The sequence below is a fragment of the Rhinoraja longicauda genome, chromosome 11 (assembly GCF_053455715.1).
Source record: "Rhinoraja longicauda isolate Sanriku21f chromosome 11, sRhiLon1.1, whole genome shotgun sequence".
NCBI lineage: Eukaryota > Metazoa > Chordata > Chondrichthyes > Rajiformes > Arhynchobatidae > Rhinoraja > Rhinoraja longicauda.
The window spans coordinates 31,135,657-31,162,014 of NC_135963.1; the positions used below are offsets into that span (position 1 = coordinate 31,135,657).

A 26,358-nucleotide genomic window follows, 5' to 3' on the forward strand; every position below is an offset into this window, starting at 1 on the left:
CTCAACACCTTCCAATAACCAGAAAATTCTGCAGTCAGCACATCAAGCAGATTCTGTGGAGAAACAGTTTCAAGTTGATAAGCAAACTAAAGAAAGATTGTCAACATGAGATATTAACTACCTTCTATTTACAGATGCTGCCATTACCTGCAGAGTATTTTCACCAGTTTCTTCTTCATTCCAGATTACTAGCATCTGCAGTATTTTGCTTTTGGTTTATTCCTGTGGTTTTCTGACCACATACATGGCATGCACAATATATATTTGGACATTTTTAAAGCCACCCAATTGCTGGAAATCAGGTAGGTGAGCAACCAAATTTGCCTTGGAAATCAAATTATCTTGTGGTTACATGAGTTTTCAGATTTGAGACACAAAAACTAGCTGTCACGCATAAAAGGCCAAAGTGATACTGGCCTTATTCAATAAAAGCAAAATTACTTTGAGCCCAATTGTTTTTTGAAGTCACTCCTTTACGATTTCAAAGGATGGGTGTTTTGGTATATTCAGAATACAAAACTCTTTCCTGTTGCTCATCAACAATTTATATCACACTTCTCACAGCCGAAAGTGCATCAGTTCTACACATGAAACAGTTACACAACATCATAACAGCATGTGAATAGTCTAACTACTAAAAATAAGAAAGTTGGATCCATACCAGACCATCTCAAGCCCAGTTTCTCATTTATGGGCAGAGCTTGGGAATGATCATGTGCATTGGAAATATAGCCTCTTACAGGCATTTCTGTTTCTCTCCTTGTTTGGAAATCAATAACCCCAGTAAAAATTCCCAAATCCAACTTATTTAAAATAAACTCAATCAGTAACTCTGGCTGAACCAACAAAGCTACATACATGGCAACTGTGAGCCTCTTATGTCAACAATTAGCATTTCAACCAATGCACCAGAATGACCTGCTTCTCGATGAGTAACATACATTTTTCACTGTATTGGGAAGTTATCCATAAAAATTATTCAAGTCTAAAGGCACAACTGAAAGATAATATTCCAATCAGATCACTTGTTAGGCTGAAATAAATTATCCCTAATTCATGGAATCACTTTTAGTTGTTGCAAAACAAAATCAAAATGAGTTCATGATTTTTAAAAGTTGAGTTACGATGCTTGTCAGTGCTCGAGAGCCAAAAATTGAGACTAAAATAAGGGATTTTTCAAAATCTACAGCTTTTTGGATGTTTTTGTGGTCATTTTCAAATGCAGCAGCTGAAATCACTAAGAGATATGGATAATACATTCAATAAAGAAACACCAGAACTGCTTATTGAGCCCCCTTATAATCGTTTTGGTGGAAATGTTCATTTTAGAAATGAATAGTTAAGTATAAGAGTAATGAGCAATCTTAGTTTAAATAAATTTACCCGGGTATTCTAGCACACTCTCAAAGCAACAATTATTTTGGATGTTCACTACCAACAGTGGCCTATGTGACCATGCTGCAATTTTTTGATTACATTCCAGTCTACATTGTAGACAGAATGAATGGGGAATTGTATCTGTTCAATGAGGGAAATAAGGGATCAGACTTACACTGTGTTGAATAGGAAGCAAAATAAATGGGGCCAGCTGAAATGTGTAGGAAGAAACTGCAGATGCTGGTTTACATCGAAGACAAACACAAAATGCTGGAGTAATTCAGCAGGGCAAGTGGCATCTCTGGAGAGAAGGAATGGGTGATGTTTCAGATCGACACCTAGAGTCAGGGGAGAGGGAAACTAGAGATATGGAAGGGTGAGGTATGCCAGCATCGATTGAAGGGAGTATAAGCAATAGGGCTGCATTAATTTGTTAAAAAAGATATAGGGGATTTGGAATTAAGATCAGGCTGGCCTAGCTAGTCGAGAATCAGTAGTCGAGAATCAGTTGGGCTGATCATTGAGCATTACTGATGATAGTATTGGCAGTTGAATTGGTCCTTTCAAGACCAAGGCGAACCCAAGATGAACACGTAAATTACATACTAGATAAGTGTCCTTATCGAATGCTCTGTTGATAAAATCATGTTGTTCTATGAGTGCACAACGGTATAGTAAACATGACCCTGTTGCCCTGCATGGCTGCAAAGGAAACCACGTCTATGTTGCAAGGGTGACTCATATCTGGGACTGCCCAGCTAAACTTTTGGAGTGATTAAACCAAACCAGAAACATCAGTTATTGTGTTTCACTCCAGAATAAAAACATTCCCAGTTGTGCAATTCTGTAAGAATGCAATTGAATGAAAATGAATTTCTGGGCAATTTGGTTAAATACCCATAAAGATCATCCCTGGTTGTTTGGATAATGGAAATTTACCATTACACATTTCACAAATCATGGCTCTACAATTTAAGATACAGAATATCATTCACTCTCGTGAAATTTAGATGAAAAAGTAAATCAATCCACACAATTTTTTCTTATCGGATTTCTTGACGCATGTTCAGATGATGACACCTAAGAATGCTACCTCTCCCTTTTCTCCCCCTTAAAGTATATTTAAAACTTGTCACGGCATATTGTTATGTCATGTGGAGTAACATATGTTCATGTTTGTATACAAGTGGCAGCACCTGGTTGCATGCCACAACCTGGCTGTTGTAGTTTATGATATGTTGTCAGAGACTAATTCCACACATTACAGAATATAAAATCAGGGATTTTGTCCCATGGGGTAATTCCAAGTGGTGTTTATTGTTGATCACTTTTCAGAATTTTGTAATCTTATGCACTTATCATTTAATTTAACAGACCTTGTAATTTATAGTTTATTTTGCAGTACTAGTCAGAAAGCTGTTTGCAATTAGTGAAAAGGCCAGGTAAACTTGGTTACATGGAAGCACAAGGAACTGCAGATGCTGGAATATTGTTTAGAACATAAAGTGCTGGAGTAACATAACAGGTCAGGCAACATCTCTAGAGGACATGGATAGGCAACATTTCAGATCGGGATCGTTCTTCAGACTTGGTTACCTGGTAATTTTGCTCGGCAGGACCAGACTCAGATTTTGAGAAAATTAGTTGTTATAAATACATGGTTTAGCTTTTGGAATGTGTGTTTATGTAGATGAACAGCATGGAGCCCAATTAACCATAGAACAGTACAGCACAGAAACAGGCCCTTCGGCCCACAGAATCTGTGCTGAACATGATGGCGTTAATTCTTCTGCATATGATCTATATCACATAGGAGATTAGTGGGCAAAATTAGGGCACATGGTATTGGGGGTAGGGTACTGACATGGATAGAAAATTGGTTAACAGACAGAAAGCAAAGAGTGGGGATAAATGGGTCCCTTTCGGAATGGCAGGCAGTGACCAGTGGAGTACCGCAAGGTTCGGTGCTGGGACCCCAGCTATTTACGATATACATTAATGACTTAGACGAAGGGATTAAAAGTACCATTAGCAAATTTGCAGATGATACTAAGTTGGGGGGTAGTGTGAATTGTGAGGAAGATGCAATAAGGCTGCAGGGTGACCTGGACAGGTTGTGTGAGTGGGCGGATACATGGCAGATGCAGTTTAATGTAGATAAGTGTGAGGTTATTCACTTTGGAAGTAAGAATAGAAAGGCAGATTATTATCTGAATGGTGTCAAGTTAGGAGGAGGGGGAGTTCAACGAGATCTGGGTGTCCTAGTGCATCAGTCAATGAAAGGAAGCATGCAGGTTCAGCAGGCAGTGAAGAAAGCCAATGGAATGTTGGCCTTCGTAACAAGAGGAGTTGAGTATAGGAGCAAAGAGGTCCTTCTACAGTTGTACCGGGCCCTGGTGAGACCGCACCTGGAGTACTGTGTGCAGTTTTGGTCTCCAAATTTGAGGAAGGATGTTCTTGCTATGGAGGGCGTGCAGCGTAGGTTCACTAGATTAATTCCCGGAATGGCGGGACTGTCGTATGTTGAAAGGCTGGAGCGATTGGGCTTGTATACACTGGAATTTAGAAGGATGAGGGGGGATCTTATTGAAACATATAAGATAATTAGGGGATTGGACACATTAGAGGCAGATAACATGTTCCCAATGTTGGGGGAGTCCAGAACAAGGGGCCACAGTTTGAGAATAAGGGGTAGGCCATTTAGAACGGAGATGAGGAAGAACTTTTTCAGTCAGAGGGTGGTGAAGGTGTGGAATTCTCTGCCTCAGAAGGCAGTGGAGGCCAGTTCGTTGGATGCTTTCAAGAGAGAGCTGGATAGAGCTCTTAAGGATAGCGGAGTGAGGGGGTATGGGGAGAAGGCAGGAACGGGGTACTGATTGATAGTGATCAGCCATGATCGCATTGAATGGCGGTGCTGGCTCGAAGGGCTGAATGGCCTACTCCTGCACCTATTGTCTATTGTCTATTGTCTATATCCCTCTAATCCATGCATATCCATGTGCATATCAAAAAGCCTCTGAAATGCCACAATTGTGTTGCCATCTGGCAGCATGTTCCAGGCACGCACACTCTTTGTGTAGAGAAAACTTGTCCTGCATATCTCTTTTAAACTTCCCCCCTCTGACCTTAAAGCTATCCCCTCGTATTCCTTATTATCTCCACCCTGGAAAAAAGGTTCTGTCTACCCGATTTATTCCTCCAATAATTTTCTATACTTCTATCAGGTCTCCCCTCAACTTCCAAAGCTCCAGAGAAAATAATCCAAGTTTATCCAACCAAACCACAGAGTACTGGTCATATTGATGTTAATCAACGGATTAGCTATTAAAAGGTTTCAATGCAAGGTATGTCATCTCTTGGATAACAAAATATGTAAAAAGTAAGGCAAAAAGGGAAGCCTCTCTGAGATGCTGAGGACTCAATGTAACAAAAAGCCTGGAAGTACAGAGTGTAAGAGTAAAATTAAAAGGGACATTAAGAAACCAAAGTATGAAAAATTACTGGCAAGTAAAATCAAACAAAATCCAATGGTGTTTTATTATCATATAAATAGCAAGATGATAACTAAGGGAACAGCGGGTTTTAGAATCAAAGTCACAGAGAGTTACAGCACAGCAACAGGCCCTTTGGCCACTGATCTACACCAGCCATAATTCATATATTTACACTAATCCTACATGAATTCTATTTTTATTCTCACCACATTATCATTATGGAATATCCTCCTTCTGAAATCAGTGCCTCAGGTACAGGCCTTGTATTGAGAATTAATTTATGATTCCATACATTATTTTATGATACCATTGAACTACGAACACGTTAAAGTTGGCTTTACAAAATAAAGGGATGATGCTTATATTCTTAGGAGGATAATTGTGAAGTCATACGTATTAATGAGTTTAATATCCTTGAAAGTGGATAAATCAATCCATTCTGGAAATATATCTCTGGCTGCAAAAAAATAAGCAAATGACAAAATTGCGGAGACTCTGATTATTTTCTATTCTCTCTGACTCCAGGAGAGTAATTGAATTGAATGAATTGAATTGAATACATTTTATTAGCCAAGTATATATACATACAAGGAATTTACCTTAGTGCTTTGCTCGCAAGTAACAACACGACATACAGTAAACAATTAAGAATAAAACAGATGATTCTAACTTTAGACAGTTATTTTAGAAGTGAGAATAAGATATTCTAAGTATAGGCTACATTTCCAAATTATTGGAATCAATTGTAGGGGATAATATAAACTTCCAGTTCGATTGATCAAGGACTCTCATCATTTGTTAAGGGAACATCCTCTTTAAGTCCTGCATGAATCTCTTGATGAGGGAGCATGCAGGGTTAATGAGGGCATTGAATTTGATTTAATCCAGTTGGATTTTAACAAAGATTTAGGTAAATTCTTCTTGTGGGCTGGTCAAAAACGTAAAACGCATGGTATCTAAAAGACACTGCCATATTGAATGTAAAAATGTTGGCAAGTGTTTTTCTAACTGAAAATCTGTTACCGGTGGGGTTCCACAAAACTCAGCACATAATTCCTTGCTTTTTCTTTTATCAATTACTTTATCTTAAATGCAGGAATAAATATGAATGACGTTAATATCAATAACAATGCAATAGATTGCCTACCAATAATGAACTCAAGATTCAGCTCCTTATGTCCAGTGGAACCTCCTGAGTATTGCAGCAATTCAGAGACTTTTAAACATTCATTGCTGACAGCAGAAGTTGCTGGTTCAACTCCAGCGACAGAACCAAGTCTTGCTGAGATTCAGTAGTAATTACGCAGGGGAATCTCAATATAAGGCCTGAACCTGAGCCATTAATTTCAATGAGGATTGTGGAACTGCTCACATCGGTAAAGGGGAGCGCATGCTTCTTGTAAACTTGCTTTAATATTTTTAATTATTTATGTTTTCAGGATTTTGTCTTAACTTTTCTTCTGTTAAAATTAATACATAATTTATATTATTTACTTCAATTTTAATAATTTGTAAATATCTGACTGTGAAAATTATGAAAACCATTAATTAAAACTGATTAAGCTGAATCAATAGCTTTGTCGGCTGTCAAAGATTTGTACGGCATTTCAGGAAAGAAGTTTCTTTACTACTCTGCCTGAGGTCCAAATGTTGTTCAAAACACACAATTCCGCCCCAGACCAGCACAATCGGCCCTCTGCAGCTGGACCAGGCAAGTATGAGCATGGGATATTGTCCAATATCTCCAATGGAAGAATTTACTGGTAAGAAATCTGGTTACATATCACGATAAAGGTAAAAGCAGATGGATATTTAGCATGTTTGTTTCAGTCCTATTTCCGCTTATTTACAAGGGGTTCACCTTTCCATTTTTTTTTACATGAACTCTGGTATTCATGTCTGTGCAGCTACTTTTGTTTTCATAGTTTAAATATTTCTACTGTTACCATGAGAAACCAGGTTTTGCTTACAAAACGGTTCCAAAACGGGAAAAATGCAAAAAATGTCAAAGTCAAACCTTCTTGACAGCACAAACACACATATCCCTCTCCACCTCCTTCCCCCACCTCCTGCAGCACACTGATCTCAAACCTTCATGCATACATGCTCATATATTTATTTCCACATCAGTTACTGCTGCTCTTGAAAATTTTACACAACAGCAAAATATCCCAATGGGCAGCTTAAATCATGACACTCTTAAACCCCACTGAACTTATGCTGGGCCTAACAACAAAACCAAGTGCGAAGAGAAAAAGTAAAAGAAAAATATGCCACTGCTCGTGCTCCAATTTCCTCATAGGTGCCTCATGGAGGAAACTGGTGAGTGTTCGATTTTCATTGTTTTAGAGCAGTAATGATCTGCAAGATATTTTATTTCAATGTTAGAATGAATTCAATGCTCATTCAGTTTCCATATGCAAGAAATCCACATTGATTGAAAACAAAGTTTTTCATTCTATCTCGGTACATGTGGCAACAATAAACCAATATCAATTCTGTAATGTAAGTCGTCTTTCAACTTGGTATATCTTTGAGTAAAGGCACTATCTGCCTTGCGACAAACTAATATTGAAACACAGAGCTCAACCAAGTATAATCTTATGGAAAATTGATCAATGCCTACTTTAGGCACACAGGTTAAGATTTATCTTGCTTGCTCTTATCCATTTTGGAGATGGTGTACTTCTGACTGGAACAGTGAGTCCACATGGAGGTGTATGCTGTTTTGGGACATTAATATGCTATGTGGTGTTGGGTCCCAACATTTCAATGAATACACTGTCCTACATCTTGATTTTGTTTTTTTAAATTTATGTTTCACAAAATCAACTAATTTTCTTAATTAACTGTTCTAATATTTTCTTGACTTAAGGATTAACTCGTAATTTAATCTAATTAATTTATGGTTCATACTGCTGATTACGTTTCTTTCTTGCAATAATGTCCAGTTTTGCTTTTGGTGGATCGTGTTCAATCTGTCCTCTAAATATATTTCAGTTCAGATGTCCCCTATTGTTTTTTTTCATTCACTTGTTAATTCCTTCCATGTTAGTTCTGCAGTTCTTATTACTTTTGAACACTCTCCACCTCTTTTTGCTGTTAGTTTAACCACCGTTTTTAATAAATCTTACTGATTCTATTCTCCACTTCCCTTTAATGCTGAACACACTATTGCTAATCACATACCAGTAACTTACCCAAATATGAATGTTTCAAGCATGAGATTTTTGATGGGATATTCACGTTGGTGATATTGCAATGAAGTTTTATTCACCCTTACCAACAACTATTTAAAAATGTAAATTCCAGCTGGGGTCACTGAGAAATCAGTGGTGTGAATCCTGTCTATTTTTCTCTTTCCTCATGCAGTAATAGTGAAATTAATTTTAATAACATCACACCTATTGCCATAACTAAGAATTGCAGACAGGAGAATAAGACGTGGGATCTTTCTGGTCTCAGCAGCTTAGGCGCTTCACTGAGTAAATACGTTAAATAATTAAGCAGGATAATATTTATTTCCTAGCTTTTTAAAGTACATATATCACCTTTTCCTTTCTCTCAATTGGATAGCTGTTTTAAACTTTTCCATCACGTCCAACTAAAGTCTGTGCTTTGTAACTATCCTTTCAGTTAAAGACTGTAGCATATATGAATGTACTTATACATTAAGAATGGAATTGTACCAGGTAGTTTGTCCTAGATTCATTGTTGTACCATACATTCTTTTTAGAATGAGAGTGGCTGGCTTCAATTGGGATGTCGCGATACTGAATTCTGAAGAAACTCATACATTACACTCACCATTGAAAAGCAAATTCTATTTTCAATATTCCAATTTGTGAGGTGCCTGACTTTTTTTTTTTTTTTTTTTTTTTTTTTTTTTGATAAATTTTTTTATTGGAGATAGGTACATCTTTACAGTCATACATTTTTAAATTGATAATATTGTCAATTATTATTATATTGTCTCCAATACCTTTTGCCCCCTTTTTTTTAAAAACTAGATAGAACTAAAGAAATAGATGAAGTAAAGAAAGAAAAGAGAGAGAAGCAAAATAAAAACAAAAACAAAAACAAATTATAAAGATAAGGAAAAAGTTAGTTAAAGAAGAATGGAAAAATTTATTAAAATAACAAAAACTTCATTCGAGATATATACGTACATTTCAAAGTATAGCATTTCATCCATTCTTTAGTCCGAGTGCTAGTCAGGTTCCTGTGCTGAACCATTCTGACCCTTTAAGTAATCAATAAAAGGAGACCATATTCCAATGAATAATTCCTGACTTTTAAAGAGGGGGAAAATATCAATGCAAAGACTTTTTGTTCAATGTAGTTAACAAATTTGCATGAAATAGGCTTGATTTATATTTATATTTTAAGGAATGACCATCATAAAGAGGCTGACCGTACAATTTGTTTCAAACTACACAATTGAAATCATTCACTGTGTTAGGGCAAGGTTGGAGCTTCCAACATCCTTTTTCTCAAAATTCAGTAGATAAGCAGAAATGACTCTCAAGAAAGGATAAAATCAAATCAAATTAAATCAAATTCTCAAGTAGAAAGCAGATCAATATTTCTTGAGAAAATAAATTTATGATTTCTTAAAGCTGTTTGATTTCGTTTTAAAGAGAATGTAATGTAAAGGACTAGGTGCAGTAAATCATCGTTTATTCCAACACCACCTCCCTTTACCAGTAGCTTTACATTGAAAAGAGAATGAATGAAGGTATCATGACATGGAGCTCCATATCATACCACACCAAATTTCCCTCTAATTCACCTATCTAATTCCCCCCCGCCGGCAGGGGGCCGACCAGGACCGGACTCAGCTGCTGGCCAAGTGAGGAGGGTCATCGGTAAGCGAGGTGAGACATCGGAGATCCATCGCCCGCATGAGTACCAGCGGTTGGTCGAGGACGGGCCTGCGTGAGTCCCGGTGGTCGGGGGCTCGCCGCCGAAAACAAAGTGGGACCCAGCGTGGGGGGGCAAGAACAAAGAACGACCCGGCTTGGGGGAGTTGCCTAGAGCAAGGGGGGCTGGGGGAAGAGGGAGGCGAAGGAAGAAGGACTATTGAGACTACATTGAATAGTTTTGTAACTTTGTCACCTGGCAACTCTTTGCATACTTGTGTACTGTATGCAAAACAAAGAATTTCACTGTGCCAAGTTCACATGACAATAAAGTATCATTCCATCTTCACGAACATATATCACAATTCCTTTGTGCGGAGTCAATATCAGAAGATCATTGTTACACCATTATAGAAGTACAATTATCATGAACAATAGACAATAGACAATAGGTGCAGGAGTAGGCCATTCGGCCCTTCGAGCCAGCACCGCCATTCAATGTGATCATGGCTGATCATTCTCAATCAGTACCCCGTTCCTGCTTTCTCCCCATACCCCCTGACTCCGCTATCCTTAAGAGTTCTATCTAGCTCTCTCTTGAATGTATTCAGAGAATTGGCCTCCACTGCCCTCTGAGGCAGAGAATTCCACAGATTCACAACTCCCTGACTAAAAAAGTTTTTCCTCATCTCTGTTCTAAATGGTCTACCCCTTATTCTTAAACTGTGGCCCCTGGTTCTGGACTCCCCCAACATTGGGAACATGTTTCCTGCCTCTAACACGTCCAACCCCTTAATAATCTTATACGTTTCGATAAGATCATGAAGACAGCAAGTCAGGAATACCAACAATAACAAAGTTAAAAAAACTATGAGCGGGTTATAAATACAGCTTTGTCCGCATAGCCGTGACCTATAAACAAAAAAATACAAGATATATACAAGTGGTATTGAAGAAAATTCCATAATAAATAATCATCTGAAGCAGGCTTAATTAATTAAGTGGTCTCCCCCACCATCACATCCCAGCCCTCCCCTTCCTCACTCTTTGTTGTATGCCATCAGTAAACTGGATTAAAACTCTAAGAGGAAGGGTGCCAGTGGCTTTCTGGAGGGTAATTAACATAATATTAAGTGCCTCCCTTCTGGTTCCTACCAGTCAGGTCATGTAGTTATCAACCCCACTCACAACCCCCCTTCAAGCAATGCGGTCCTAACCCCATTGTTTTCTCAGTTAAAAACATATTTCCTCAACTATCAATTACTGCACTTAAAGTATGTGCCTCTTGATATTAATGCCTTTGCTAAGGGAAGTAAGTCCTTCCAATCTCTCTAGGCCAATCAAAACCAACTATGTTGCAAAGTAAATAACTCCAACCTTCACAATCATTTCTCATAATGAAAATTATCTAACCCTGATAATGCCCTTGTAAATCTTCCATATACTCTTCTGGTGCTTTCATGCCTTTAGTTAATGCAATGACCAGAGTCGTAGAGTTATATCGCACGTCACCACAGGCCCTTCGTCCCATGCCGACCAAGATGTTTACCTGTGCTAGTCCCATTTGCCTGCATTTGGCACAAATTCTTCTAAACCTTTACTATCTGTGTTGGATGTATTGTGAGAGACGCTGAATTGCAGAGTTATGGATCTTGTGCAGGAAGGTGGAGTTTCCCTTTTTCAACCACTTGTGCACAATTGGGCCTAACAGCCATTTTCTGTATCTTTTTGATGAATCAACTGCATAATCCCTGTCTGGTTATATAACCGTCACTTTACAACTTTGCAAGTTGTACTTTACAAACGGAATGGCAATCGCATATTCGGCTTCTAGACCCAAGCTTCTAGGATGTCTCCATTTGTTAACCCACCCATCACACTTTAATTGACGATTACAAATCAATTCATGCAAACTTGAAATATCCACAAACTACCCATCTGATCCTTAAGTTCAGCTCCTGGGGCTGAATCTAACTCTTGTTGAGTTGAATTCAGTTCTCTAGCTAAGGCCTAATTGAATAACTGAAATGGGTGAATTAACTTGTGAGGAAAGATTGGTTAAACTAGATTCATATTCACTGGAGTCTGAAAGATAGATGAAGTGACTGAAATCCTGAGGAGTCCTAATAGAATGGTTGTAGAGAAGATACGTCTTCATTTTGGAGAGTCTAGAATTACTTACAAAATAGTGTATTGTTCAATAGAGGGATGAGGATTGTTTTTCTCTCAATGGGGTGTGAGTCTTTGTATTTAGAATGGTAGCAGTGTCTGAATATTTTTAAGGTGTTGTTGGATAGATTCTTTTTGTGCAAGAGAGTGAAAGATTACCACGTGAAGGCAAGAATGTGGAGTTGAGGTTACAATCAGGTCAGCCATGATCTTATTGAAAGGCAGAGCAGGCTTGAGGGGCTGTGTGGCCTCGTATCTTATTTGTATGTTTGTGACATTGATACAGTTTGTGAAAGATTTCACTAATCTTATATGATATAAATTGAACGATATGGTACTGTATGTCTCTTAATCAGCATTTCAATCTGTCCTGTTACTTTCAATGATGTGTGAACATTCGCTTCATGGTCCATCATTCCATCTATAGTTCAGAGCATTGAATAATTTATTATATACGGGCAGTCCCCAAGTTATGTAATGGGGTCCATTCCTGAGAATAGTTCCTAAGCCGATTTCCCCATGTCAGAGACGTCCATTTTCTATCACAATTCATATCATATTGCTCTATATACACTTGCTATGATTCTTATAATTCCATTGCAAAGTCACCCTAACATCACTCATAAATAAACTAATAGTATATATACACTGCATACAGTCATTAATGAATATCACCAAAAAAATTATTATTATTACTCGCTTGAAAAATGCACAAGGGAATTTGCATCAGATTTATGTAATTCAGGTAATTGCTAACCTGGGGAGCCCCTGTATTCCCATTCCTTATTTACCTTCTCCAAATGTGTTACTTTATGCTTCTTTGAATTGTCTTCAATTTGACAGCTTTCTATTCCCTTGACCAGTTTTACAGCTTTCTCCTTCATTATCTATAACATGGTTATTTTTTGCATCAAATGCAAACTTCTTCATTATGGTTCTTGCATTTGTTTACGTGCTCAGAAATAGTTGCCGCACAGTTTCAAACGATTGCCTGATGCACTTGCCAAACTCAAGAAAAGGAATGGCATGTGAAAACAAGTTGTTATATAGTCTTTGTACTATGAGCAGTGGGTATGTTAAACATTCCATCTGTGTTGGTAGAAAAAAGTGCATGAAACCTGAATGAGGAATTATAAATGTTGAAGGCATCAACTTCAGAATTGTTGCTTTAACAATAAGGCAATGTAATCCTAAATGTTCCATGCTTGGCCATCTAGATTTTTTAAAAGGTGTGGAATGCCAAATAGATTTTCAACATGTCAGCTTACTTCACCTTCGGCAAAAAGTCTTCGTAGAGAACCCCATGGTTCTTTATTGTCACGTATGCACAGCAGTGAAATTCTTTTGCACAACCCGCAAATGCAGTCCCCATATTTACAAAAAAAATCCAAGGTCTGGTCCACATGCTGGAAGTACTGGAGCGCCCCTGATCCAGGTATGCCAAGGTAAGCCCCAGGCTGCTGCAGGCCTCTGACCCAACGTCCCTCTCCTTGCCCGACCCCCTCTGTATCTCAGGGGGCTTCTCCTTCAGCCAACCCTCTCTGTATCCCGAGGGGCTTCTCCTGCAGCCGACCTTGAAGGCACTGGAGGCAATACCTCTCCTACCGTCCACTCCTCACGTACGCCACTGGTAACGGCTCCATCCTTCTCGTTGCGTGAAATCCAATTTCATAAATCCATTTCAGCGGTATCCTTTTCTACACAACTCTCCACGTTCATATAATACCAAACACAGGCAAATAAGACTAGTTAAGATGGGGCACTTTGGTCAAAATGGACGAGTTGGGCTGAAGGGCCTGTTTCAGTGCTGGATGACTGTATGGTTCCTTTTCCATCATTTAAATCTGATATTCTGCTTCTTGATACTTGTACTTTCTCCCCACGTTTTTAAGTGTCATGTAAACAAAAACTGTATAACTTTCAGCCTCTTTTTTCTTCACTGCCACAATCGTTGTTCTACAATACATTTCCCTTTTATTTATTCTTTTTTGGGAAACTGTGTGTCAATGGAAAATCCATTATTTATTGTGACTCCATCTTCTGGAACATTAGCAAAAGCTACTCCCACAATACTGTTCGGAATTCCAGGATTTAGAGCCAGCACCAATGAAAGAAGTGATATACTCTTCATATATGTTCCCATACACCAGTGTGCCAATCGTGAAGAAAATCATTGTTTAGGCCTCTAGAGTACCAATAAAGTGAGCTGCTTTGTCCTGAAGTATTTTGAGATTCTTGTGTGTTGTTGGAGCTGCATTCATCCAGGCAAGTGAAGAATATTTCATCGTTCCTTATAAATTGTAGATAGATTTTGAGCTACCATCACATGAGTATTTACCCCAGCCTTGTACCTGCTCTGGAAACCATATTATTTATGTATGTAGTCCATTTGAGGTTCTGGACAATATGACTTGCATAATGTTGATCAGATGGGGGACTCAATGATAGTAATGCCATTGAATGTAGATGTTAGACACTCTTTGGTGGAGGTGGTCATTGCCTGGCACTTTTTGTCTCATGAATGGTAGTCACCACTCACAAGCCCATGTCAGACAATAGACAATAGGTGCAGGAGTAGGCCATTCGGCCCTTCGAGCCAGCATCGCCATTCAATATGATCATGGCTGATCATTCTCAATCAGTACCCCGTTCCTGCCTTCTCCCCATACCTCCTGACTCCGCTATCCTTAAGAGTTCTATCTAGCTCTCTCTTGAATGTATTCAGAGAATTGGCCTCCACTGCCCTCTGAGGCAGAGAATTCCACAGATTCACAACTCTCTGACTGAAAAAGTTTTTCCTCACCTCGGTTCTAAATGGCCTACCCCTTATTCTTAAACTGTGGCCCCTTGTTCTGGACTCCCCCAACATTGGGAACATGTTTCCTGCCTCTAACGTGTCCAACCCCTTAATAATCTTATACGTTTCGATAAGATCCCCTCTCATCTTCTAAATTCCAGTGTATACAAGCCTAGTCGCTCCAGTCTTTCCACATATGACACTGCCCTTGACATCAAGACAACATGTTACGAGTGAGGCCTTGAGTTGGGATGAAAGTGAAGACAGTGGGAATCAAGTGGAGTGTACTTCAATGTCTGGAGTCAAATCAGGCACAAAGGAAATGGTTGCAGTTGTTGAAGGTCATTCATCCAAGCTCATGAAAATGAGTGTAGCATTTCCTCAGAGTAATGTCCTAGCATTTGCCAATGGCCTTTCTTCCACCAGAAAGTCATGTATGGATATTTGCGGCTAGATCTATGAATTTTGTCTAGATCTATTAAGGATTCAGCACAGGAAAAGTATTGGTTACTGAGCATTTCAAACAGGATTGAACATTCCGCGATTAGCTGCAAATGCTACACTCATTTTCATGAGCTTGGATGAATGACCTTCAACAGCTGCAACCATTTCCTTTGTGCCTGATTTGACTCCAGACATTGAAGTGCTCTCCACTTGATTCCCACTGTCTTCACTTTCATCCCAACTCAAGGCCTCACTCGTAACATGTTGTCTTGATGTCAAGGGCAGTGACACGTCACCTCTGGAATTAAGTACTTGAAGTCAAGAGAGTTAAGTGTTTTATTGTAATTTCTACCGGAAAGGAAACATAGTAAACATGGTTTGTAAACATAGTACTCAAAGATAATATAAACAAACAAAATAAAGTTCAATTAAAAAAATCAGTGTAGTGCAAAAAAACAAAACAAAGTCGAAAGACTCTTGTGCAAACAAGCCAGTTCATTGTTCAGAGTTTAGTGGAGTTTGTTATATTCAATAGCTCGATGGCCGTAGGGAGGAAGCTGTTCTTGAAAATGGGGTTTCCAGTTTTCAGGCTTTTCATATACCTTTTTCCCGATGGCAGGAGTGAACTAAGAGAATGACCAGAGTGGTGTGGGTCCCTGCTAATGCCGACTGACTTTTTGAGACAGCATTTCCTATAGATTACTTTGATGGTGGGAAGATCAGTACTGTGCTGGATTAAGCAATGTTCACCACTTTTTGTAATCTTCTTCGTTCCTGAGCTTTCTAGTTGCCGAACCAGGCCGTGATACAACTAGTCAATATGCTCTCTACCTACACCTGTAGAAGTTCAAGAGAGTATTCGTCGACATACCAAATCTCCCCAATCTAAGAAAGTAGAGGCATTGATGGGCTTCCTTATGATTGTTTCAATGTGCTGAGTCCAGGATAGATCTTCAGAAATAAACACGCCTAGGAATTTGAAGTTGTTGACTCTATCCACCTTCAACCGGATGAAGACAGGTTTGTGGATCCTCAGCCTTCCTCTTCTAAGGTCAACAACAAGTTCCTTGATTTTTACTGACGATGAATACAAGGCTGTTATTCTGACACCTTTCAATCAGATGATCGATCCGCCTCCATTTACCCACCTCATTACACTCCGTAATTCAACCAATAATGATGGTGTTGTCAGCAAATTTAAAGATGGAGTTGGAACTGTGTCCAATTACACAGTCAGGGGTCCAGAGTGAATAGAGTAGGGAGATGAGCATACAGCTTTGAGGAGCCCCTGTGCTGATGGTTATCAATGAGGAAATGGTGTCGCCAATTCGTGCCAATTGTGTTGTGTTGATGAGGAAGACAAGGTTCTAGTTGTAAAGGGGTGCACTGAAATCCAGTTCCGAGCATGGTAAAAGGTTTGAGGGGACGATGGTGTTGTATGCTGAGCTGTAATCTATGAACAACTGCCTGACGTATGTATCTTTATTGTCCAAGTGGTCCAGTGCAAAGTGAAAAGTTAGCAAGATCGTATCCCCTGTTGATCTATTGTGGCAGTAGGCAAATTGAAATGGGTCCTGGTTCATGCTGAGGTAGGAATTGATATGCACCATAACTAACCTCTCAAAGCACTTTATCACCATAGATGTTCGTGTCATCTTACTCTTCTTGGCCACTTGTATAACTGATGCCCCTTTCAAGCAGATTAGAACGTAACTGGCCGGATTGGGTTTATCCTGCTTTTTGCAAACTGAGCATATCTGGGCAATTTCCTACATTTCTGAGTACACTCCATTGCAGTAACTGAAGTGGAACAGCTGGATTCAAGGTATAGCATGTGCTTGAGCACAGTTGTTATGTTGTCTGGTCCCAAAGCCTTTGATGCATTTGGTATTTTCAGCCATTTCTTGACAACACCTGGACTAAATTGAATTAGCTGATGGCTTCTGTGTTGATTGAAATCTCGGGAAGGAAGTGTAAATCATGCACTCAGCACTTCTGGATAAATGTGGCTTAGGTTTATTATTGTCATGTGTACCAAGGTACAGTGAAAAACATTGTTTTCCTTGCTATCCGATCAGATAATATATATGAATACAATTGTCAAACTCAAATACATTAGGGCAAAGGGGAAGATAGTGAGTGCAGAATATAGTTCTCAGGATTGTAGCGCATCAATTCCATAGACTAAATCTAATGTCAGCAATGGGTCAGAGGTGAAGTGGACAGTCGTCTTCCTTTAACTGTTCAGCCACCCATTGGTTTTACAAGAAGATGTGACGAAATTTCAGAGCTTTGATCTGATCCACTAATTAGAAAAGCATTATTGAATAGTTACTGATTCACATCCTATATTTTTTATTCCATCAGTTGCCACCTCATTTTTGTAAGTCTGAGGTTGCTCCAAACATTCCTCACTAAGGTAGAGTGAGTAATATACCAGGGCACAAGATTAGATTGTGATGTTTCAATTGCTCACATGGATGCCCAGTCTGATCCACTAGATCTATCCCAAAGCAATCCCACTTAACAAAATTATAGTTCCAGACATGATGGGTAACTTTGCAATGTTGCATTTCCTAGTCCTCAAGGTAGCGCTAAGCCACGTGCAAATTTGACATTTTATTTGACTAAGATTAGATCTTCTGTTATTGCATTGTTTCCAAAATAAACCCATCTAATTCGATTTCATAACAGCTCCTGCTCCAGTTAACCAGCAAACCACCCTGGAATGGGATTTGATCATTTTACAAACCAGTTACAAACACAGTAAATCAGGCAAATATTGTTATTATTTCCCCAGAAACGGCCTAATCCGAGTATTTTTCGAATCGATGTTAGATTTACAGAATGCGCAGTACTGTGCCAGGGATGTTAGCAGTCAGAGGGGGGAGGGGGTGGTAAAGAACCGCCGTTGCAAGGGGGAATGTGGCCTTGCCTGCTTACAAAAAACGCCACCACCCGAGCTATTGAGACTCTGCTGAGACCTGAAATCTAGTTTGTTAAAAAAATGCCATGCATGGTGTTTGCGAAGGTCCGAGCGTTGAAGGAGCGCCGACGGACTGGGACTGGGTCGGGTAGGTTTAGAGGGAGAGGGGCCAAACGTAGGCGAGTGTAGATGGGACATGTGGGCCGGTATTGGTGAGTTGGGCCGAAGAGCCTGTTTCCACGTTGTATGGGTCTCTCTGATCGAAGATGAACGCAAAAAGCTGGAGTAACTCAGCGGGGCAGACGGCATCTCTGGAGAGAGGACTGGGGGACGTTTTGGGTTGAGCGCCTTCTTCAGACTGGGCGCCAACTCATTCACTTCCTCCCTCTGTGATCGAGAGGGGGAGTGGGAGCGGGAGTGGGGGGAGGAGGAGTGGGGGGGAGGAGTGGGGGGAGGAGTGGGGGGAGGAGTGGGGGGAGGAGTGGGGGGAGGGGAGGAGGAGTGGGGGGAGGGGAGGAGGAGTGGGGGGAGGGGAGGAGGAGTGGGGGGGTAGGAGTGGGGGTGGGGGTGAGGAGTGGGGGTGGGGGGGAGGAGTAGGGGGAGTGGAAGTGGGAGCAGGAGTGGGGGGGAGGAGGAGTGGGGGTGGGGGGGAGGAGTAGGGGGAGTGGGGGGGAGGAGTAGGGGGAGTGGGGGGGAGGAGTAGGGGGAGTGGGGGGGGAGGAGTAGGGGGAGTGGGGGGGAGGAGTAGGGGGAGTGGGGGGGGAGGAGTAGGGGGAGTGGGGGGGGAGGAGTAGGGGGAGTGGGGGGGGAGGAGTAGGGGGAATGGGGGGAGGAGTAGGGGGAGTGGGGGGGAGGAGTAGGGGGAGTGCGGGGGGAGGAGTAGGGGAGGGGGGGAGGAGTAGGGGGAGTGGGGGGGGGAGGAGTAGGGGGAGTGGGGGGGGAGGAGTAGGGGGAATGGGGGGAGGAGTAGGGGGAATGGGGGGGGAGGAGTAGGGGGAGTGGGGGGGAGGAGTAGGGGGAGTGGGGGGGAGGAGTAGGGGGAATGGGGGGGGAGGAGTAGGGGGAGTGGGGGGGAGGAGTAGGAGGAGTGCGGGGGAAGGAGTAGGGGAGGGGGGGGAGTGGGGGATGGAGGGGAGTGGGAGCGGGAGGGGGCGTGGAGAGGGGGAGTGGGACGTGCCGTGCCCGTGGAGCCTACAGGCCGCGCCTAGGCCGCTGACTGTCAAGGAGACGGAGGCGGGGAAAGCGGCGGCGGCGGCGGCGCACTTCAGGGCTCGGCGGGGCGGGTGCGAGGGATTAAATGTGCGCGTCCACGCTGTAGACGAGTTACCGTGCCCGCGGCAAGAGCCGGCGTCTGTGGGCGCCGCCGCCGCCGACACCGCCTCCCGGAGTAGGTCGCGCCAGGAGCCCGAGGCCGAGCCGAGGCAAGAGCTGTCCTTCTGGAGCCGGTCCGGCGGTGCCGCACTGCGGGAAGGAAGCCGCCAGAGGCAGAGCCAAGCCAAGCCAAGCAAAGCCAAGGGGACTTTGACCGGCGCTCAACTAACAGTGGAAATAAAGTCCAAACTCGTTTTAAAACCTTGAATTTGTTTTTTTTTCTCCCCAATTTCGTAAGCGGCGACGGTCGAGGCAGAATGACGGTGAATGTGAAATCCGGTTTCATATTGAATTGTTGAAGGTTTTTTTTTTCTTTCATCTTCATTATTTTTTTCCTTTCACCTTTTCTATTATTTTTGATGGTTCCTTGCTTTTGCTTGGGGTTGCCACTGATCTGGACGCGTGATCACGCTGCAAGTGCCATCGGTTGAGTTTAATGAATGTTGGTGGGTATTTCAACCAATTTGACCTCTCCCACTGCTGTTCAGGCAGTAATGCATCACCTGGTGCTTTCGCCTCTTAAACCTTTGAGGATATCTAACCTTATGAATTATTCATTCTAAAATCTCGGATCAGCTTTTTATATGCGGGGCTTTCAAGGCTGAATGGTCCTTGTGGAACACAAACTGAGCACATTACTTCTGGAAGGTACTGTTGATCACATCTCTCGCTGTTATGATGACAGAATAAATTGATAGAGAGGTAATTGGCTATATTGGAGTTGCCCTTTTATTGTGACTATAACATGACCAGGTAATTTTCCCACTTGTCAGTAAATGGAAATGTTGTGGTCACTTCGGAGCACCAGGTTTAGAGATACAGCTATCTTGGAACATTTCTCTTAAAAGCAGCTGAGATATTAATATATGTGTGGCCCAATGCCAAATCAACTCTTGTCCACACATGGTGTGAATTTAATTGGCAAGAGTTTGGTGATTGAGAGAGTTGAGGAGAAAGGGGGGAGGCAATCTCATGAGGAAGCTGAGATTTCATTCATTTCTGGTTAATAATCATTGTCACTTTGATCTTATCAATTGTACTCTGCTGCTGAGCATTCATTGAACATGGAGATGGTTATGTGAATTATTCAATTTTGTAAACTGTCCAACACCATTCATGGTAAAACTAGATTTTTGATCAGATATATTGGCTTGGAATTGCTTAATTCTTTATTGCAGGCCATGTCTGCAGTTAACTTGGCCTGGATGATAAACCTTGGCACCTTATTTCAGGTATGTCTGGTGTTCCAGCTGTAAGATCTGAGTGATGGTTTCACCTACCAACGAAGTCACAGACAATTATCTTTACAACAAATAGCTGGTTGAGAAGTTAGAGAGGATTTCTACTTACATTGGCTCCATCACCATCTCCCATAACATTTGTCTTGCAAATGTATCCTTGAGGAATTTGACTGTTCAATCAAATACTACTGAATGACTATTGGTGGTGGGCATAGTTTTATGTAAATAAAATATATTATAAACCACAGGAGACCAGACATCCATGGCATCTATTCTGCTCTATAGCAAAGTTTTGCTATACATCAAAATTAGTTCTATTGTCAAGTTTGTTCCCTAATGTCTCGTCCCTATTAAATATGTATTCACATAAAGTTACAATGGTAGAGCTTCCTAGTCTCTTAGGCAAAACATGTTTACTTACAGTACTTATTACAATATAAAAGATGGCCATACATCCTTTGTTGGTTCCAAGCAGAACAAACGCATGAATCCCATTCCTATCTTCTAATTTTCCTGTAGCCCTGAAACTCCTCTCACATGCCTGTGATCTCCCCTTTAATAATTTTGCCACTGGTATACATTAAGGGGTAGCTTACAATAGCAAATGTGGGAGAAGATCAAAACACCCAAGCAATGAAATGTTCATACAGGCAGCATCCAAGATCAGGATGGAAGCTGGCTCCCTGGAGTTGCAGCATTAATTAGTGTGCCATCATACTCTACATCCAGAACTCCTACATACAGAAGCCTTCTGCACCCCAAGATACAATCCTATATCATAATAACAATTTTAAGTTAGGGTATTGTGCCACCCATTCTCCAACGCAAACTACTTTATGACTTTCAGAGAAGGAATGAGTGCGTTTCGGGTGAGATCCTTTTACAAGAATGGTCTGAAAGAATTGTCTTCACCCAGAACGTCACACATTCTTTCTCTCCAGAGATGCTGTCTCCACTTATATCCTTTCTTTGTCCCGCTCCCCCTGACAGCAGTGAGGAAGGGCCTCGACCCGAAATGTCACCCATTCCTTCTCTCCAGAGGTGCTGCCTGACCCGCTGAGTTACTCCAGCATTTTGTGATACCAGCATTTGGCACCTATCTTCGGTGTAAACTAGCATCTGCAGTTCCTTTCTACACATTATGACTTTCAGAAATAGTTCCAGTATTTCAGTTTGCCTAATTATAATCTCAGATTCCTGGCATTAGCCAGGCCAGATGTATAATGTATGCTCTCAATGATTATTCCTGCTTTTACATTGGAGTTCTAAAAAAACAATTAATGTTCCAAGAGATGTAGAATTATATTGTAACTTTACAGTTATAATGGCACTCAATCATACTCCATTTATAAAATGCTACCTGCTTCTCAGGATTATTATCAAGTGCATTTTCCCCTTCTTGCTGTTTTCCAAAATGTTCCCTTGATGTTAACCTGCTCATTTTTGTATCTCCTTGGACACTTCTGGCTGATTTTACCCTGAAATTATCTGATGCAATCTGAACAGAACCACACCTGTTCATAAACCCTACACCAAGTTTATTTTGATACATATATTTCTAGGTCAGTTCAAACTGGCTTTGAATTGTGCTTGGGGGAAGAAACCAAGCCAACCTTGTGCAAACACAGATGGCGTGATATATTCTGCTAAGCACATGGCAGCCAATTATTTTGAATTGAACAGTTATGAAAAATTAAACCAGTCATGGCAACCAATGAAATAACATTTATGTGTCTGAATTTGTTCATTGAACTTATTTTTCAGAAGGTAATTAAGCAACCTGGAAATTTCACAGAAAAAACAGGTAGACTCGTAAACTAGAAAATTTACCACTTGGCTTAGCGTCTTCATGTGTGTGATCTTGATCTCCCTGTAACTCCTCATGACTTGACCAATTCCAAGCCTGATTTCCTACCTTTGGAATCCAAGCACTCCCAGTTTAATGCAATTTGATGGATATTTTGATGTCCTATGATGTGGAAAAACCTGGGTATCTTAGGTATTTCATCCCACATCTTTCAAATGCAGTGTTACATATGCATGATGTTTTTCGATGATTTTGGCTATTTTCATTTTTTTCTTTTTAAGCTTCATATCAATGTTTCTCCGAGGCTGTATTAGAATGGCATTTGCCTCTTTCTAGATTTGGAATAAAAAGGACAGGATTAGAACACAATGCTGAATAATTAATTAGAATGTACTTTTTTTGCCACTTCAACACCTATTCCATGTTTTTGTCAGGTTTATAAAACAGGCACTCCAAATTATCCCCTTCGGGACATATGGGCAATGAACCTTATCAACCTGTCTGCAAAGCCTAATAATTCAGTTATCTGAGTTTCTTCTGAACTGGTTTGGCCCATTTGAATTCTAGAATTCTAGAAACGAAATGTCTCCCATTCCTTCTCTCCAGAGATACTGCCTGTCCTGCTGAATTACTCCAGCATTTTGTGTCTACTAGAATTTGAAAATGAATATTCATGTCTCATTTATTTGGTCAAGAAATCCTAAATTAAAATAGCAAAATGTATTTGTGTCAACAACTTGAGATGGATACAAATTAATAGGAATATGTATTAAACTTTACCTGTGGGACTTTACTGCATGCATTAAAACGACCATAGAAACAAAAACTGGGGCTTTCTTAACGTTACTATGTTAAAATCTCAGTTTCTGGTTCTGTAATGCTGCTTTGTAATTCATCTAAATTTCCAGAAGGCCTTGGATAAGTTTCCCATAATGGATGAGGAAATACGATCAAAAATTGTAGGGTTTAGGGACAAGTATCAGAATGAATTGCTAGCTATAACAAAGTAGACTGGGAATAAATGGGCAGCTACCTAGAGTAGCAGATAGGTTGTGGTATTCCACAAGCTCACGGCTGAGCCCACTGCTGTTCACTCTGGAATTGAAAACACAATTTCTAAGATTGAGTAGGCTCCAGCAAAACGTGCATCAGGATAGGATGAACATTCTGCATCTCTTTTTACTTGGAAAAAGGGAAGCTGTAAAGAGACTTGATTAATTAATATCTCTAAAACTGTGAAGTGTCGTGATAGCATGGATGTGAAGAAAATGCTTTCATTTAAGAGAGGGTAAAAGATCAGCAATCAAATCCAGTGAAATAATCAAGATGGACCCAGTTGATGTAGAAATTGTGCTGGCTTGCCAGTATGACCCTCAACAGGAATTGCTTTTAGAATTTTCCACATGAATTAAAATGACATAGAAATGGCTGTTTGTCATCCTTCACCCATGGGAATGAAAAAGCGGCAGAATATGGAATTTCGAAGCAATAGAGCTATTTCAACATTGATTATTAAACCGCAAGTCCCACTTCTAAAATAAAGGACTTCGTGTTGATATGGCCATGCAATGGTACTCGTTCTTCACTAATTCTCAGGTTTTGTTTGCGCTTTTTGTATAATTCACTTTCTTATTACCCAACCCCTTAATCCATTCAGTTGTATTTCATTTTCACTCATCTGTGCCAGTTCTGGTTCTATTGTGCCTCCAACTCCAACATTTAATAGGTTCTTCAGGAATCTGTCTCCCTAACTCAAACACTGATTCCACATTATATATTTACAAAGTTCTGCCATTTAGCCTGTGAACCCTTGAATTCAGGATTGAAGAACAGTTAAGATCCTGGGATCACAATATCGCATGATAAATCTATGTTCAAAACAAGTATAAATTATTGCTATAGAAATAGATAAATTGGTACATGATGACAATTTTAATTGATTACAGGTGGCCTTTAAAATGGTATCATGTACTAATTTATGTATTTCTATGAAGAATGAATAGAAATTGAAAAATAATTGTTAAAATCTTTAGGCGGCAGTTAAGGAATTACCCATTTTGTAATCCTGGTTATTCTGTAAAATAATGAAACAGTGTTAGCCTAAAATCATGTTGTGAACTTACATTTCACCTCCATTGCAGTTTACTTTTATTACTGAGGTGATTAATAGCAGTCTGGGAAATAATGCAGATTTCCTGAGAATTGATCAAATGTCCTGCATTATAATCTTAGTATTCCGCACATACATTTGAACTTTGCCCAGACTGACTTATTTCATAAAGCCATTTCTTTCAGACAGGGCACATTTGTTTTATGTTTTTTGTCACCTCCTTCAGTGCTTTTAAAATGCAAAAGTCTTAATCTTGTTATATTTTTCATTTTGTTACAGAAATACTACTTTACATTTACTGAAGGTTAAAATGATGAATAAAGATTTTTCCCCTCTTTAAAAGACAGTAATGCAGACTTTGGCATTTTTATTGCAAGGTCCTAAAATCCCAAATGCATCACATTATACTAATGTTACTCCAGACTGCTTGAGTCCACAAATGCTGTGTGGAAGTAGAAAGTGTGGAGGTAGAATATGTGGAGTTGAATGACTCTCACTAGCATTAGCGTTACATCATTCATTTCATGAGACTGTAACCTTTAGTCCCGATTTTGTAAGATGCTAAATTGAGTTTGTGCTTCCCCACAGAGTCACACCTATGGCTGCAAAGTGAAAGAATGGATTGCTAGATTTTGTAGACTTTTATTTCCAAACTGGATAAAAAGTACCTAAGAATAGCACATTCACTGATTGGGATCTAAAAATGGTCCTTTGGTGTGTACTTCTCCTTTTCTGACAGATCACAGTCTGGTGGCTTGTGTAAAGGAACAAGGCAAGCACTATCACAAATGTCGTTAAATGGAACAGTTATTTGAGGTGAAAAAACCTCAACTGCAAACAGGCAAATAATTTTTTTTTTCACTTAATATTTTACAGATAGCAAAATAAATAATGGGAAATGGTAGAGGCTGAAATATAAATGTAAAGATAATTGTTTTTTATTTTTGGAGAATGAAAGGAATTTTGAAATAATTCTGGGATTTTTTTGACATTCGATTGCTTAGCTTTATTTGTGGCTTTGTATGCTGTTTAAAAATTTGCTATTCCTCTTCAAAATGCTGCAGCAGTTTATTTTACAGACGAAAAAGTCAATTTAAAAAGTTATATTTATTTAATTTAACTGATTTTTGGATAAAGAGTACTATAACACCCTCTGTTAAGGGTATCACTGATAGAAATGTCAAGATTTTCATTTTTAAGTGTCCATGTATGGAAAACTAAATCTGTCAATCTAAATTAACAGTGGGTGCTGACAGAAGTACTGTTATTACAGCTGCAAAATCTGGCCCATCATCTACAAATAGAAGATAAATCATACATCTTTTCTCCCTTTGTGATGCTCTCAAGATGAAGAGGCCCGAGAAAATAGATTCAAATATTTCCTCCCCTTCAAACAATAGAAAATCTACGTAGTTACTTTGTAGAGATGTACCAAATAGTTTATTTTGGTTTAGTTTAGAGATACAGTGTGGAAACAGGCCCTTCAGCCAACCAAGTGATCCCCACACACTAACACTATCCTACATACATTAAGGACAATTTCCAATCTTACCAAGCCAATTAGCCTACGTCTTTGGAGTGTGGGAGGAAACCAGAGCACCTGGAGAAAACCCACGCAGGTCACTGGGAAAATGTACAAACTCAGTATGTTCCAGATAGCACCCATAGTCAGGATCGAGCCTGGGTCTCTAGCCGTATCACTGCGCCACCGTACCGCCCTTTTCACAATGCAATCCATGTAAAGTGAAATAGTAACAGAA

The 26,358-nt window shown here is 40.2% G+C and overlaps 1 protein-coding gene across 3 annotated transcripts in view; it reads right to left on the bottom strand.

Moving 5' to 3' along the window:
- fggy (FGGY carbohydrate kinase domain containing) overlaps nt 1-19,915 on the bottom strand; it is a 169,853-nt gene extending 149,938 nt beyond the window's left edge. The window contains exon 1 of one of the 3 annotated variants that reach the window (XM_078407308.1): nt 19,397-19,651. The gene's annotated coding sequence lies outside the window, so the exon portion shown is untranslated. Of the gene's footprint in view, nt 1-19,396; nt 19,652-19,782 lie in introns of those variants that run through there. The other 2 variants (XM_078407307.1, XM_078407306.1) reach the window with 2 other exon arrangements.
- Nucleotides 19,916-26,358: the final 6,443 nt, after the last annotated feature.